Source organism: Enhydra lutris, unplaced genomic scaffold (genome assembly GCF_002288905.1).
Source record: "Enhydra lutris kenyoni isolate GAN:26980312 unplaced genomic scaffold, ASM228890v2 scaffoldscaffold7, whole genome shotgun sequence".
Lineage (NCBI taxonomy): Eukaryota > Metazoa > Chordata > Mammalia > Carnivora > Mustelidae > Enhydra > Enhydra lutris.
In genome coordinates, this window is record NW_019154091.1 from 39,925,037 (window position 1) to 39,943,050 (window position 18,014).

The window sequence follows — 18,014 nt, forward strand, 5'->3', positions numbered from 1 at the left end:
CTCATGCAGGAGGAAGGGAGTAATCAGGGCTTCGAAGAAATCTAATATCTAGCCAAGTAAGTCCTGAAATCACTTTGTAATTTAAGATCTGACAAACCACAATAGCAGTTGGGTGGGAGACATCCTTCATTCACTACTCTTCTCCAATACTGCTTCCTCAATTGGGATGATTTAATAGTAGAAACCACAAGATGAGCAAATTCTATCTGCTACTATAAATGCCAAATATTTCTGATCTACATTACCTACCCCCAAACCATTAGTTACGAAGCTACCTTCCACTGCTTCTCAAATCCAAAGACTAAGAAAGGAAGAAAATTATTGGCTTATACCACGAACACTCAATGAATTAGATAACTATCTTAGGCACTGTTTGGCTAAAGGATTAATCTGTTCAACAAATAGTTGAGCACCTCTATTTGCAAGGTTCTGCATAGTTATGGTGGATATATTGGGGAACAGAGACAAAAATTGTTGTCCTCATGGAGGTTACAATATAGCAGGGAGAGACAAATATGATAAATATGGTAAATATTATTAGTATGTTACACACTATATAATTCTATGAATGTAAAAAAAAAAAAAAAAGCCTGAGAGAGAAATAATCTTGTTTTAGAGCCTCTTCCAGATTTTAGATAAGATGCATATCTGATGTCCCACTTGAGCTTAGACTGCCTTTTAGGGACACAGTGTCACTGTTCCCTGAGAATTCTTGTTTCCAACAATAAACCACCTGTAAGTGCCTTCCCCTTTAAAACTAGTCTCCCCAGCTTGGTCCATGCGCATCTTCAGAGGAACACTTCAAGCTGGCATCAGATAAACATGTTAAAATATACTTTTCCACTTAAAATAAAATACAAGGTGAATTTCATTCCAGGCTTGGTGAAGAGACTTTTGGTAGAATGAGCAAATGGGTTGAAGAGACAGGATTACCGGCAGGACAGCCTGCCTGTGAACTGCAACACCTTATTTGGGAAACTAATCTAGATGAATCTATCCCACACTTAGATTTTTTAAATCCTGAATGGACCTCGTCAAAGGAAATATGCACTAACGGAGACACTGTCTCAGCCACCCAGTAGGATCTATTCCAGTGTTCCCTTACTGAGCTCCACGATAATTCATTTAAGACACCACGCCACTGAGTCCTTTGAATGGTTCCAAGGACACGTGTCATGTTCCTTTGGTCAATGGTTTACAGAGAAGCTAGGCTACTTTAAAATTATTCTATAAATTCCAAATCAGGAGCCAATTAACAGAATGGGAGAAAGTCTCTAGCCAATGCCAAAATAGCTATAAAGAAATAGGTTTTTCTTTATCAAAAAAGAGAACCCTGGGACTAGGCGGGTGGGATACTTGGTAAAAGGGGAGACGCGATCAGCTTGAGTTGGGAGTGTGGGGTAACTTACTCAATAGGAAAGGTCTCGTTTTCCTTAGTTAAGTTCAGTGATGGGACAGAAAACTTGCTCTTTAAATCTGCTATGACATTCAATTGGATTGGATGTCTGGCCATTTGGGAAACAGAATTAAACCTCAAAACAGTAAGTCTGGCATGATGAAAGAGGATATTAAAAGGATGAAGTTCAATTAGGAAACATAGAAAGTAACTCTCACAGAATGTAAAACCAGAGTGCCCTCAAGTGCGAAGTGACAGGAACTGGCTTTGTCAAAAGCATGGTGAAAAAAGATTGCGGAGCCCTAGTGGACCACAAGCTGCATGAATTGACAATTCGGTGCTGCTATTTAAAGATTTTTTTTTTTTTTTTTTTTTTTTTTTTATTTGAGAGAGACAGTGAGAGAGAGCATGAGCGAGAAGGTCAGAAGGAGAAGCAGACTCCCCATGGAGCTGGGAGCCCGATGCGGGACTTGATCCCAGGACTCCGGGATCATGACCTGAGCCAAAGGCAGTCGTCCAACCAACTCAGCCACCCAGGCGTCCCTCGGTGCTGCTATTTAAATAGGGAGCCGGTAATAGGAATTGTGGCAGGTGGGAAGGAAAACGTCAGGTCCCTGATACACCACTGGGAGGGCTCTACGGTCATTGTGTGCTCTTTTCTGTAACTCACAAAGAAATTTGAGAAGGTTAAGAAAGTGAGTGAAGGACAAATTTTGAGGTAAAAGCCTAAAATATTGGGTTTATTTAACCTTGAAAATGAGCACCCAAGGAAATTCCACTATACTTACCATCTTCTGTTTTAAGACCTATTTCAGTGTCTGCCTTGCTCACTGGACTATGAGACATGGGCAGTCTCAACATGTAGAGTTTTCACAAAATTTTGGGACATACTTATACTAAAATCACACTTGCCACTTATCAGAGATTTAAAGTTAACTGGGTGCCCTGCATTTTTATTTGCTAAATCTGGCAATCCTACCCACAGAGTCATTGATAGCCATTCCCATAAATACTTGCTGAATTAATTGATATCATGTACTAGGTATTATGCTAAGTGCAGGGAATAGAAAAACTGAAATAAAAAGCCAGACAGATGGTACAAACAGGCCTTTGTCAATCCAAAGAACTGTGGAAAGCATCAGGATTCTGGTAGAAGGCAGAATCCTGGTTGAACAAGGGGCTTACCAAGGGGCAGAGGGATTTTGGAGAGACCCTCTGAGATGCAGAAGCACAACTATTGGTCTTTGTTTTTCCAGGGCCTCTAGGCATTAGCCCTGAGCAACACGGCAGCTGCTAGGACCCCCGAGATCGACTGTGTGATTGGACTCTGAGCTCAGGGCTGACAAAAAGGTTAGCGGGAGCATGCCTGCACAGAGCTGTTCAGAACTGCCTTTATTTACCCTGTTCCAGTAAGACATGTAGGGTCTGTCTCTTGAATAAATAAAGGTCAGGTGGTGAAACTGGAAAGCAAAGAGACTGATTAGAGAACACTGACGTTCTGCTTGCGTTGTACACGTATGCAGGGTCAGGGGCACCAAGGCAGCACATGTTAAGTGTGAATTGGCTGGTAGAGACCCAAAGGAGTTTGGGGGACGAAAGGGTTGGGAACCTAGAAGAGGAGCTTTAGGGACTGAAACCATTGGGCCTCGGCTCTCCCAAACCCGCATCAGATCTATAATTCTGGGAATTTTCCAAATGGCAAAAGGGTCATCAGGGAGCATCAGTATTTCCTCCATTAGTGGACAAATTATGATAGCATAGTGACTATTTATAGCAATAAGAACATAATTTCCATTACCAAATAAACTAATCAGCGTGGGTAATGATGATAAAGTCAAGAATGTTACAAACCCTGTGGTTTCACCAATAATTGCCAAAGATACTGAGGCTCTTTCCTAAGTCTCCAAGAGAGCCTGGGGTGGGAGCAGTTGGGTGTGCTTCTCCTGAGAGTCAGAAAGGACAGACGATTCTCCGCCAATACAGACCACATGAGCAGGGAAGGCTTTAAGAGAAACCCAGTTTTATAATCTGTCCACTACTGTAAGAAACAGTTAGGGGTGGGGCCCGGTAGTCAAAGGAGATTCTTCTGGAAGTAACTGTTTTCTATCCCAGTGATGCGTGACAGACAGAGATCAGAAACATGCACTGAGTTCTTACTCTGCATCTAGAAGGATGCTAAGAAAGACTCAGAAGGCTGGCTGAAAGAGGTACAAGGCCCCTCTGGCCCATGCCCTTTTCCAGGCAGCCTTGGATCCAGAGCTGTTTTCTGGGAATCTAAGCCCAGAGGAGTGACCTGTCCATTCTGCCCTGCCTGTCCAGGGAAGAAACACCTATTTCAGCCTGTCCAGCCCTGACATTATCAGCCCCTCACTGACACCCCCGCACTGAGTCTCGCTGAAATAGGCCATAGGGTCGAGGGGGGGCCACACAGTGGGCTCTAGAGTGGATCAGCAGCAGACTGTCTGTGGCTGTCAAGGCCATATATTAAATCATCTACTGGAAATAGCATGAGCTTCGTGAGATTGTTTAGGCCCAAACCCAGGGTCTGCCATAGGATTTGAGTCCTAATGTTGATTGAGGGATTAGTATGTGTGGGACACTGTTCTGAGCACTCTCCAGGTGTTCTAAGTTGTTACTAGAATAACAGTTCTAATGTAGGCAACAATTTTATCCCTATTTTATAAGTGGGAACCTGAAGCACTAAAGGGGTCTGGGAGCCTGGTCATAGCCCACATTTTGTAGAGGCTAAATCTTACTTTTCTCTTCTCTAAAGCAGAGGCAGCATCCGCCTAAAAGGTTTGGGAGGATAAGGAAATGAGGCAGAGCACATAACGCTTCTAGCCCGGGGAACGCTACTCATGGTCACTAAGGACTGGTCCATTCCCTGAGGCTGGAGCTACAGACGTGGCTTTACACAGTGACTACCACGGATGAGGGCCACGGCTGCTAACACTGCAAAGGAACACATCATACAAAGGTCAATTTGTTTTTGGCTTTGGAAATGCAATTTTTAATAGGCTGGCTCCAACCTGTGAACATGTTGTCCCCACCGTTCATTTATAAATCAGCTGTTCAGAAACAGAAATAGATTTCCCCAGAGAAATAATACTGTAGATGGTTAGCTCACGAATGACCATTTAATCCATAAAAGGACAGACTTTTAGTGTTCATGTTACTAGCTTGTGTTCTGGGAACATTCATTCACTTAACACACTTCTAAGATGTAGCAGGCACCGTCCCAGGAGCTGAAGAGAGATATGGGAGGTAGCGTCTGTTGCTTCAAGGAGCTTAGAGTGCCGCGAAGGAAAGAGGCATCTGATCACTTATTTCAGTGGACGGTAACAGACATGGCCACCGGCTATTGTAGGAGGAAGGAGTCTAGCCTACCCGATCTGGGGATGCTGCGGGGACAGGAGACGGGAGATGAAGCATTTGAAGAAAGGAGAAGTTACTTCCCTTGCTGCGGGGACAGGAGACGGGAGATGAAGCATTTGAAGAAAGGAGAAGTTACTTCCCTTGCTTGGGGCTCAGGGCTGGCCCTTGCACTATATTTTGTATGCTCAAACCCAACTTCCTGAGCCTGGCGCTTTCCTCAGCTCTCCTCCAGGCCATCCAAAACCTGATGGTCCCTATCCTCCTACCTGACAGAATTAAAACCCTTGCTTTTTGCAGCACAAACAGATCACATCTAGGTGTTAAGGGGAAGACGATCTAAAAAAGAGTCTCCCCGATCTGTGATTAAACCATCACTCAATGTCCCGAAGGTATCTGCATTTTAAGAAGCAGAGAGCTTAAAACTCTTTTGTTTTCGCTGTAAATGTGGAAAGTAGGAATATAAGCACATGAAACCATTTTGAAAAAAGTAGTGGTTGCACAGACTAATTGGCCCAGCTCATGGATGGCCTTGGGAGCCATCTTTCTTTCAGGGATTCTGACTCCTTCACTGAATAACACGTCCTTAGATGCCATAAGGACGTCGTGTTGGGTTTCTGTGTACACAGCATCTCACCTGCAGCGCTGGGACCGCCAAAGGAGGGAGGACTGGTGGCAGAATGGCCACTTGTCTGGGTCATTGGGAGCCTGGAGGGCCTCATCCTAGAACATGGGTGTACTGAACAATGTGTGGTTTCATGGCACTTGGAACCGAAAACTGAAATCGCCCTAGGAAGACTCTTCCTGGGAGCTGGAAAGCCGCCCAGCTTCCCAGCACCAAACTCCTCCTAGCCCCACTCCACGTCACTGAGACCACAGCAGCCAAACAGAGTGCCCTGCCCTGCTGCACGTGGTGTCTGGCTCTCCCAGCCCTGGCAGAGAGGACCAGAGTGACAATGACATAATTTTGTTAAAAGCCTCTCTTCTACGACTTGGGGTTGAGGGGCGAGGCTGTCATTCCAATTCAAGAGATTCTGAAGTGCAGAGGCAAGGCAAGCAGGTGAGGCAGCTATTACAGACGTTGCCTCGTTAGCAGGCAATCAAAGATCTCTTTCGCAGCACTCAGTAGCTCTGGAACGAACGACTGGCTGGACAGCTAGCCCTTTTCCCAGTAAATTAATCTCATCATGTGAGATCTCAGTGTCTGTTGATTTCTTCCTGTGTGTGTGGGTGTGGATGATTTTTGCATATTGGTGTGGTGGATCACACTTGACCTTGACCACAGGCATTCTGAGCACCGGGACATTGAGGGCCACACCTGACCTCATGCTTCCAGATGCCTGCTGTGTCCTGGGAAATGTATTTATGGTTGTCAGACCATAGGGACGATGAAGGAATCAAGGTGCCCTGTCTACACTACGTAGACTCCAAATCACCCCGAACCGTGTCAGACCTAGCAGTGATCCTCCCTGTGGGAGGCCTGAGCTGCAGCGGGGGAGTGGGCGCTCTGGAAGCTGGGGCTGACTTTGACTCGGCCCCATCTCCACCAGAAGCTTTCCCAGGCTTCTCCCGTCAGGTCAGCATCAGAGGATGAGAACAACTCCTCTGACGGCAGCCTCTTCTCATTAGCAACCTGGAACCACTGCTGTGCTGAAGGCTGCATTGTTCTTCCACGTTTGAATATCAATTTGCATAATGAAGCAGGTGAGAGCGCCTCTTGCCCGTTCAGGCAGCCCTGATTGGCAGAGAGAGAGAGGGATTTGTACATAATTGGCTGCAATTAATTTGACGCGCTTTTATAAGGAGAAAAGGAAAAAGCAGAAAATTGCTCAGTGCTCCAAGTCAGAGCTGCATCTGCGCCCTCTGTGGGGGTGTGTGCGTGCGTGTGTTTGCAGCGATGGGTAGGTGTATCACATACAGGCCTGTGAGTGGTAACCTCGTGTGTTCAAATGCATTTTTTTTTTTCTCGGAGCAAAAAAAAGGCTCCTTCCCCACAAGGTTCCCATGCTCGGGAGGGCCGTGGCTGCAGCATCCTTCATAACACAATGCTGTTAGCCATCTTGTTCAATTTGTCGTTGAGGCCACTAGGAGACATCATTAGACATCCTAGCATTCTTTCGTTAGTACCAGGATGACACCCAGCTCCACATCTCTTTTGTACTCAGTCCAAAAAAGGCTGAGTCCCAGCTGTCTCGGGGTCTGTTGGCAATCAGTTCTTGCAAGAAACGGAACAGCCGTGCACCTCACTCGGATCAGACTGTGGTGCTAGCGATAAGCTGAGAGGCGTGGGAGCAAGCTTTCAGGAATTAAGCATTTAACAGGGCGGTTTACAGACTTGAGCTACTCATGGTCTCCTTGCGATGGGGACTTCAGAAACAGCCAATACAGTGATGAAGACGGAGGGATACAATGGGGTACGTTTCCCTCCTCTCCAATTCTTCCCTGCCTTCCTGCCCTTTCCTCTAAGAGGAAGGTTCCTGAGAGTGGGATCTTTTCCTTTCTAGCTGGATTAAATAAGGACATGGGTTCCTTCCCAGGAGAGAGAAAACTCAGCCCCCAGTGACATTCTGCGTCTTATTCATTCATCCAGTCGACCCTCATTAAGTCAGTGGCTTTTAGATGTGCAAGTGACTATGAATTCAGAAACAAAGACAACAGAGCCCAGATTCGAGCGAACAGAGTCTCTTTTAAGTTCCTGCGCACTAACAGCTGGGGAAAGAGTGGTCTATCTGCTCTCTGTGGGGGTCCACCATCACCCCCCACCCCGACCTGGAGAAGCTGAGGAGGCAGGCCAGGCAGGATCCCCATGAGAGGGGGCTTGACTGGATTCTGACGCCTCCGGCCAACACCTCTAGGAGTGCACAGAGAGAACACATGGCTATGTCGGGGCAGTAAAATGGGGCACCTGCAGGTTCCAGGGAAAGCTCTCCCCAGATCAAATCCTGACACCCTCACTTGCTAGTTATGTGACTTTGGTGAATCTGCTTGACCCTTACAGAACTCTCCTCCTCATCTGGAAAATCGTGTCACTAATCTTTACCTTCAAGGGTGGCTAAGAGGACTAAAAGTAGCCACAGATGGAAAGTCTAACAGCAGACATCTAGCACCTGCCCATTACATAGTTCATCACATGTTCAGTAAGAAGGGCAGAGAGGATCGGGCAGATTTGGCCCTAGGAATCCCAGTGACTACAAGCTGGCCAAGACAAAAGCCCAAGCTAAGGCAGCCATTACAGATCCTGTATTCGAGCTGGGCTGAGAAGAAAGACAGTGGAGACAGGAAAGGCCCCTGGAGGCAGGAGAGGCCTCACCTGAGGGGCTCGTGGTGATCTAGCATGGACAGTCTCTATGCTCAGCCAGCATTCAAAGAAGACTCTTCTCCACATCAGACAAGTTCAAGGGTTCTTCAGAGATTCTCTCAAAGGGAGAACACTGGTCTGCCACTCCCAGAAGGCACCTGGTTGCTTACATGGGTCCCTCCGGCTTCTCTGTCAAATGAGGCCCTTCCTGCATATTTCTGTTTCAGCTGCCTCATCCTGAACAGGGGATCTCTAAAAATACCCACCTGTAGTCCTGGCCCAGCCTGAATCCCTCCTGTCCTCCTGGCCTGATCTGACTAGAGGAACCAAGGCCCACACACCAGGTGACTGGTTGGAGCCAAGACCTGTCACCCTGTCCTCTCAGGTACAGGCCAGCGTCAGCCCTTCTCCATTCTAACTGCAGAGGGTGAACGCCAAGCTCTCCGAACAAACTCTGCAAAGCTCGTCCAGGAGGTTTGAGGGGAGTGGGAGAAAATGGGGGGACGCCAGAGCTCTAATAATGTCCCCCAAAGCAGTTTGCTCTCATGACCCTTCTCGTACTCGTGCTTTCCCGGCTGCCTCCTGGCAGATCCTGTTAGGTGGGCGCTTACAAACCTGTACTTCAGCTTCCATCTGCATGGAGAGAGGCCCATTTATCTGAAAAGGTTCCCCAAGTGACTCTGATATTCATACTCTGCTTTCTGCCACCCCTTCCCGGGCAGCCGCTTCTCCTGCGTCTCCACAACAGAAAGATCTAGTCGAATGGACTGACCATCTCGTTGTTAAAGTGAGGACCCGAGATTCCACTCTTCCCCGACTCTCTCCCCTAAAGTCCAAGCTGTGTGCACCCTGAGGGAGCTTCCTGCCGCCTTATTTTCTTCTCTCCACTAGGGCAGCTCTCAGGATCATATTGGCAGAGGTAACACCCTTGATACTCTGAATCAAAGCCCCCCAGACAAGACTGGGTAAAATACCAGAGGAGATACAGGCCGTGGGTGGTTTCCCAGGGCTCCCTGAGCGCCATGCTGGAGAGTAAAACCCAGCATCGAACTGTGAACAACACGGTTGGACTTCCCCAGCCTCTGGTGCCCTCAGGCCCCCGCTGGCTCGAGCATGTACCCCGATGTGCAGAAAGCTTCCAAAAACAGAACAGGCCTCACGCAGTCCACTGGGCCCCTCGTCCACTCTTGCTGTCATTAGGACAAGGAGGGGGGCACTGGAAGGGCAAAAGGTTAAAACATCCATAGAGCCCAGAGCCTGCACAGGCCACAGTGTTCACCGTGGATACAACTGTGGCATCTCTGAAACCGAATTCATTTTAGGCCTGATGCCTTTGGCCACATATAACTTCTCACAGCTATGTTAATTTATCTTCAAGGATTTGAACTTAGTTGCCCAGCACGAAACACTAATTCTTAATAAATCCTCAACCCACAAGCTAAGATTTAGTGAGCATAATAAAGTTTAGCCCCCTTATACTCAAATACTTATTTCTAGTTTTTGTTTTTAATGAGAGAAAAAAAGATGTTGAGGACCTCTCTTGTTTTCCTTTGATGTAAGTCAATTTCAGAATGAGGGACCTGCCTTCTACAGCCAGCTAAAGGGAATAGTTGTCTTTTCTTAGGACCAGAGACTCAGCTGGAAGTAGAGACCATCATCCCTGGGGGTCCCAGAGCCTCTAGCTCTCCCCAGCCCGAGACAGCCTGACAGAGAGAGGCCTGAGATGGAAGCCAGGCAGATAAATGTGCGATCTGACCAGCTCAAAGACATGCTCAAGCTTCTCCCACTCCCAGAGCACCTAAAACTTAAGGATGCAGGCCACACTGTATGCTCTGATTTCTCTTAACTGAAATCATTCGTTGCCTATTGCTGGCTTTTAGGTGGGGCCCACTTCAATTCAATGGAGGTGGGGAAATTATGAATTCATACTCATGCTATTGTGTTTAATTGCCTTTTAAAAAATGTTATGGCTCCGGGAAGGCTTCTATTCCTCTTATATATTACCTAGGAACACCTTTCTAAGAAGAGTCATACAGAGCCAAAGATTAGTTCTGATTTTTTCTTTTCTTTTCTTCCTTCCCTTCTACCTTTATTTCTATTTCTTTCCTTCTTCCTTCCTCCCTGCCTTCATTTCATTTTCTCTTGTTTTGATTCATTTCACAGAATGATGGTTCTAATATCAACAGAATGAGACGAAACTTTCTTCTTTTTCCGTATAAGAAAGACAACCTTCCTCAGATCCATATTGTAAAGCTTATGTTCTGTGCACAGGTGAAACTGTGTTCCTAACGTAGCTCTGTGTCAAGTTCCTAGCTATTCAGATCGTTATCTTGTTGTTTGTATGTATTCTTAGAGGATGGATATACAGTTGACCTTTGAACAATACAGGTTTGAACTGCCCAGGTCCACTTAAATGAGGATTTTTTTTATCCAGTATAGTATTATAAATGCATTTTCTCTTCCTTATGATTTTTTTTCTTTTCCCTTTTTTTTTTTTTTTTTTTTGAGTGAGAGAGAGAGAGAGCTTGAGTGGAGGGGGTAGGGGCACAGGGGGAGGAAGAGAAATTCTCAAGCACACTTCCTGCTGAGCTTGGAGTCTGATGCGAAGCTTGATCCCAGGACCCTGAGGTCATGACCTAAGCCAAAGTCAAGGGCCAGAAGCTCAGCCCACTGAGCCACCCAGGCGCTCCCACCTTCCTTATGATTTTCTTAATAACATTTTTTCCTCTAGCTTTATTATAAGAATACAGTTAATAATACCTATAAATATACAAAATATGTATTAATTGACTATTTATGTAATCAGTAAGGCTTCCAGTCAACAGTAGGTTATTAGCAGTTCAGTTTCTGGGGAGTCAAAACTTACTCAGATTTTTTTTGCTGTGCAGGGGACTGGCACCCCTACCCCCACGTTATTTAAAGGACAACTGTGTGTGCACTTATGTGTATGTATACACATGTGTGCACGTATATGTATGTATACACACATGTACATACATGAGTGCGCACACACATAGGTGTGCACATACATGTATGTATACATATACACATAGGGACACACACGTACATATATGAGCGTGCACTCCTGTGTCACAAATAATCTAACAAGGAAGATGGGTTCATCCACACAAAGAGAGGACATCTGTTCACCTTTATTGAGAAAGATGTCCCCAGTGCCTTAGGAGCACATAAAGTCCCTTCCAGTTCTTGGATTTGAACAATGCAACACAATCTGGAATATGAGAGGGGTGCCTTAATAATACTGTCCATAGAAAAGAGTTGTGGAAATGATATAGCGCACAAAAACCTGTCCTCAATCCCTTTGACAATGACATTACTACGAAGAGGTCTAGGAGAAGGTTGTGTGGGAAGTGCACACACGTGTACCATGCTCCGTGCTGTGAGGAACTAATGCGCATCAGCCCCAAGCACAGAGCGAACGGGAGCCCTCAAGGACACTTGGGTTTTTGACTATTTCCCTAAAAATTCAGCAGCGTGCAGAAGACTTCTGTGGTGTGGAAAACGTCTGCAAATCTTCAGTGTAATGGTGATCAATTCTTCTAAGTGAAGGAGATTCGTGAGAAGAGGGGCTGGACTGCATCCTGCTGTAAGAAACAGCCACTTTGGAAGGATGGGGTGAGATGAGTAGGAGAAACCCCGAAGTCTAACATCTGTGGGGAGCTCAGAGAGCAGGTCAGAGGAGAGTCGCAAAGGCCTGTATCTGTTTCCAGGGGCTGCCATAGCCAATTACCAAGGACATGGTGGCTTCAAACAACCCTAAGTTATTTTCACACAGTTCTGGAGGCCAGAGGTCTGAAATCCAAGTGCCAGTGCTGTGTTCCCTCCAGAGGCTCTAGGAGACAGTCTGTTCCTTGCCTCTTCCAGCTTCCAGATGGTTCTTGTGGTTGCAACATTCCAATCTCTGCTTCTGCCTTCTCCTAATCTTTTCTGAGTCAAATCTCTGCCTTTCTCTTATAAGGACACTTGTCATTGGATATAGCATCAACCTGGGTAGTCCAGGATGACCTTATCTTGAGATCCTTAACTTAATCACATCTGCAAAGACCTTTTTTTTTTTTTCCAAATAAAGGTAATACTCACAGGATCCAGGGGTTAGGACATGAACGTATCTTTTTTTTTGGGGGGGGGTCCATTCAACCTACGATAAACCCCAATAGTACAGAAGAGGTCGGGGTGAGGAATCCCGTGTAGGGAGCCATGGAATGTCAGGAAGGGTCACTCAAGGAGAGAACGACACAGTGAAGCCTGATGCTGTGCATGGGTACACAGAAAGGAGAGAAAGGAGACTCTGGGGCTCCCCCTTGGGAGCCCAGTAGCCAGTGCAAAGACATCTGCATCCTGGGACCGGGAGGGTGACCACTGCAAAGCCTCACTAGATGCCTCGGTCAAGGTGTCCAGGCTAGTCAAAAATGAACTCAGGAATCAGGAGTGGGCAAAAGTAGTCTCATTCTCAAATAACACTAACAAAGTGGTGAGAGTCGACCCTGAGCAATGGCACTGGGGCTGGGCAAGCTCCAGTCATTGCTCTGGGGGCACCTGGATGTAGGCCAGCCAGCAAGGAATGAGGGAGGACTCAGTGCTTGAGGTAGTGGCCCACGTGCAATGTCAGATTGGTTCTGGTAATTGACAGACATAAGGTGCAGGTGTCCCTTCCCCTCCACACATGTGCCCCGTGCCCTGCGTCCTCCCAGGCTTGGGGGAGTTTTCTTTTCTTATCACTTCCTCCAGAATTGCTCTTGACCAGCTGCTACAAGAAGACCGGTTGCTTGACAGCTCCACAGGACTCCCACGTAAGAAATCACACCCTAGTTTGCTCAGCTACCTGAAGGTCCATTCTAGGCGCCCATTTCTAGCTCCCTGGCTCATTAGTCATGCCTGCCACTTTCCCTAGTAAGCTATTTTTGGCTCAGTATTCCGTGATCTGACCAAGAAGGTCTGCGCCAGGACCAAGGCGTGGCAGATCAAGCTTGAGGTCAGCTGTCTCTCACTGGCTTTCTGCCTAAAATGAATAGGGCAAGGAAGACACCTCTGTACAGGGGAAAGAACAGGGCCCATTTCCTCCCGTGCTCAAATGCCATCCAGTCATTACATATCAGTGTGCTATGGTGTGTATAGGCTTCTCACCAGGCTGGTTCTCTTCCAGAATGCATACGGACTTGTTTGCATGTTGATTTAAAAGTCCTACAAGGTCTCTATCCCAGAAGGATGCATATGAGGGGACTTCGAGATGCTATGGGACTTCACATAGGATAATCAATATCTAGAAAAGCCATGAGTCCTCATTTAGCTGTTAGAAGGCTGTCCTGATAGTACCTTCAATGTACAGGCAAAGGGGGTTGCCCTCATTAATTAGACAGGTACCGTTCAGACGTTTTAAAGTTAATAAAAATTCCTATGGTTCCTTGAGGAAAAGAACCATAAAATACATTGTGGGTGCATAGGACACGGGGATAGGGATGTGTGAAGCAAGAGGCTGCCAAATACCTGGGGAACCCAACGGTCAGACATCAGCCTCTGCTTCCTTTACCCCATGACTCCAGAACCTCTCCTTCTCTCCCCTGCTGCCGCCCCTCTCCCACCATCATCCCACAGGGGCTTAAAGCTCAGGGTCACAACAGGCTCAGGCTAAAGTCAATGTGTGGACCATCAGCCTGTACAAGTACTAGAAATCACCGCCCTTCTCTTTTTAAAGGAATGCCTCTGAAAAACTTCTTAAAGAAAGTGCAAATGAGGGATGCCTGGGTGACTCAGTTGGTTAGGCATCTGCCTTCTGCTCAGGTCCTGATTCCAGAGTCCCAAGATCAAGCCCTGCACTGGGGGGGGGGGGGGGGGGTCCTTGCTCAGCAGGGAGTCTGCTTCTTCCTCTGCCCCTTTACCCTGGCTCATGCTCTCTCTCAAATAAATAAAATCTTTTTTTTTTTAAAGAAAAAGAAAATGTTAAAATACTATCAGTTCATCAGATACCTGCTTTTTGGGAGAGGAAAAGGATCTAACTTGCTATGCTTTGACAAGGTAGATGGGAGGATAGGAAGAAAGAAGATGAATGAAAATCAAGCCCTGGGATCTGAACAGGATGGCACAGGGCTTAGGGGCTGGAGGCAGCAAGCACATCAGAAGGAAAATGACTTAACCCTTTCCAGATTCAGTTTCCTGATCAACAAATGAAAACATTCATAGCACCATTACATAAGATTGTCTGTGTAATTCAGCTGGCCTTATGCCCGGCTTGTACAAACTGAAAAAACGTGAGCAGAGCTATCATTGTTGAAGTTATATTAATAATAATGAGGATTGTTATTATCCTTATCCATAGCAATGGTAGTCCTGGTAGGGGTAGTGTATGGCGACCTCAGGGTTAAGTGAAACTGACAGAGAAATCATTAAATGAGAGATTCAAAAATTCACTGAAAAGTGGGGGTAGGGGCATTGATACCAATCCTTCCTGACATCATAACTTTGTCTGAGTCAACTTTGGATGAGTTACAAGGGAGATGTCCTGATGAAGTGGTCTAAGAGCCAAACACATAGGGACGCAAAGCTTTAGCTCTGTCACTTGAGACTGTGGGACTTTAGGGAAGTCCGGAAACTTCCCAGACTCTCGGGGTCTTCATTTGTAAAATGGGAATAGTCATACCTACAAGCAGAGGACACATATAAAATAGATGTAATGTGCATGACATACATAGTAGGGCCGAGCAAATATGGCTGGACCTTCCTTCACCTGGTGGCCAAGCTCTTTCCTCTCCTTTCTATGGTTGGCAGACTACAAACTGAGAAATCCATCTGGGTAGGGGAGACACAGGGGCATAAGCATGGGGCATTCTCTGTTAGGAGCAGAAAGATGTCACCAGCTTCCTTACACTCTGTTCCCACTGGGGGGAACTGATGGACTGTACAGTAGGGCTGCTAAATGTTAGAACGTGCACCCATATTTAGTTACAGCATGTAGTGGAATAATTCCCAACTCACTGATGTAATGTGCTACTGCAAGATGGAAGCCGTCCAGTGAAAGGGAGCCCCAAAATAGGTTTTCACAGAAATTTAACTCTGAACGTTCTGATTCTGTACCTTCACAAATGAGATCTGGAAAACACTTTTATGCCATCAAGTTGAAGACAATTTCCTAAAGATATATAAATTTAATGGCTATAAATACCTTCCCATCATCACTCCAAGATATCTACCACTTGATCTCAGTTGTATGGAAGATAAGCCATCCATGATAGTCAAAACAAGTTTAAGAACTCTTTTCCATTTTAAATGTTACTTTCCTTGATGAAAATATAATTCCATTGAAAAAAGAGTCTTCAAAATCCCCTCATTTCTATTCTCAATATTCCTGTCTTGACGACTTCATTCTTTACCTTTTCTTTTTCTAAATTCACAGAATACACTTGCTGTCATGCAGAGTCAGCCCCAAGACTTTGTTTTCTTAAGGTGTTGCGAAGGGAAACTAGTATCGATTTTGACATTTTAAGTGCACTTTCAGAAAACCCTCTTTCTGATTTGTATTAGCATTCCTGACACTGATGTGCGTTATATGTCATTAGTTACTTAAATGTTTGCTATAATTATGTAAATTATGTTGACACTGTCTGGTAGGATGCTTATGCTTTACGATTTTGTCATCTGCAAAGTTCTAAAATGTATCTGATAACCATTTTCAAGTATTTTCAAATTAGGCAGCTGTTAAAGGGTTCTTGCTCTCCTGTTGCTTTCTTTGCCTATAATAGGCTATAGGCTATAATGCCTAGCCCTCACCCCACAGGCCTTTTTTTTAAGATTTTATTTATTCATTTGAGAGGGAGCTAGAGAGAGACAGAAAGAGAGCATGAGCAGGGGAGAGAGGCAGAGGCAGAGGGAGAAGCAGGCTCCCTGCTGAGCCGGGAGCCCGATATGGGGCTTGATCCCAGGACACTGGGATCAGGACCTAAGCTGATGACAGACGCTTAACCATCTGAGCCACCCAGGTGTCCCCTCCACACAGACTTTAAAAAAAACAAATAGGATAACCAGATTATGATCATGGTCCAGTGGAGCTCATGGTCAGACAGGGGAGATCCAGTCAGGTCCAGGTGTCCAGATTATGACAGAATAATGTGGAAGACAGGTGTTATTAATGAAGGGATGAAAGACTGCCGGGTCAGAGGAGAGGATGACTCATTGTCCAGATGAGCCAAGGAAGGCTCCACAAATGAAGTGACCTCTACTCTGGGCCTTGAAAGTTCCATAGGAGTTTGGTGAGTGAAGAAGTCAGGAGAAGAACATCCCAGGCAGATCACAGACAGAGAGGCATGGCCCGGAAGGATGAGAAGTCAAGAAGCCTGGGATGTAGGCAGCAAAAGTGTAAGCCCTGGCCAACCACACTCAATGGGAATCACACGTGAAGGCCCTCAGAGGCACATCAGGAAAAATGTCTTTATTCTCTACGCAATGGAGCCGCTGAAGTTCTCTAAGCAAAGAACGGATGGGATCTAACTTTTCAGAACATAGCCAACGTGGTGTGGAGGACAGACAGGTGCACAACCTCTCTGTGTAACCTGCCTCGAACGATATATCCTTTCGAAACCACAAAAGGGAAAACAATCTCCTTGCATCTTACTTAGGCTTATCTCAAATAGAAGATCATAGAGTTGTCGACTGGTGGCTCATGAGTGTATAGGGGAGATAAATACAGTGTCCTAAATAACCCTCAGAGATATCTGAAGAAAACAAAATGATAAATATGGTGGATCCCTCACTTAGTAGCCCAGAGCTCCAAGAAGGACCGTGTTCCACAGTACCTCTGCCATATTACGGATGGCACAGCAATATGGTCCTGCCATATTGCGTCTGTGGACATGATCCACCAAACCTCTGCAGAGCCTGATGTGAGGACATGGTCTGCCATACCTCTGACAAATCCACGTGTAAGGACATCGTCTACTGCCACATCCCTGTTTTAGGACAGTCACAGCCCACTTCACCAATGCCACATTCAAGTGTAGAGAGCCCTGAGGAGGTAGTTGTTCTTAACCCCACTACTGCCCAGGCTAGAGAAACAGGCACAAAAATTGGTGTTAACAGGAGGTGAAGGGAGGTATCTCATTCAACTTTTCTGAGCCAGCATCATAATGATAAAAGATGTTGACGAAGGAACAAAGAGAAATGTTTAAAATGAATTAAGTAATAAATGCAGGAATATATGAATACATGAATAATAAATCATGTGTTAGAAGACAGAAGTAAATAAAAACCTAAAAATAAGGGAGAAGGAAATAAAAAGGGAGGTATTATTTAAAAGAAAAAAGAAGAAGAAAATAAAGGAAGATGAACTGGAGAAAGAGGTAACACAAAAGGGTAAACACAGTGAATGATCCAAATATGTACACACAGATTTTTTTTTTCATTCCCTTGGAAGCTTGTTTACCTTCCTCACATGCTTTTGAGTGTTCCTGGCAAGTAGAGATGACTACATGGAGAAATCAGAACGTGGGCCCTCAAAAAGATTAGCTCTTCCTTCTTACTCTTCTCAAACCATTTGTTAAGGGTTTAAAGATTTATTTGGGGGGAGACCTACCCCTCGTTAGAACTCATTAACTATCTGACCTATATGTTCTAAACACACACCTGTCCATACCTCATAGCTTCAACCTGGGGAGAGGGATGGGAAATCACATTTTCTAAATCTAAAGGAAACAAAGGGTAGGAAATTTGTTGAGTGGAAGTTTCCAGAATGATGTGGGGCATCCATGAGTTCAACTGGACACCCCATGGAGGTAGTTCCTCTCACTCCTCTTGGACCATCACGGTTTCAGGAGACAGATAGCCCACAGAACTGTGATGCTTCTAGCAGACCCAGAGAGTATGGTATTTAGGACAGGTTTGGCACATTCTTGTCCAGAAATATGCAAACCAGTGGACACTTTCCTTCATCTCACAACTGCA

The 18,014-nt window shown here is 45.7% G+C and overlaps 1 protein-coding gene across 1 annotated transcript in view; it reads right to left on the minus strand.

Moving 5' to 3' along the window:
• The window catches only part of LOC111142166 (glutamate ionotropic receptor NMDA type subunit 2B), a 463,533-nt gene that overhangs the window by 24,260 nt on the left and 421,259 nt on the right, over nt 1-18,014 (minus strand). The gene's annotated exons all lie outside the window — the stretch shown is intronic.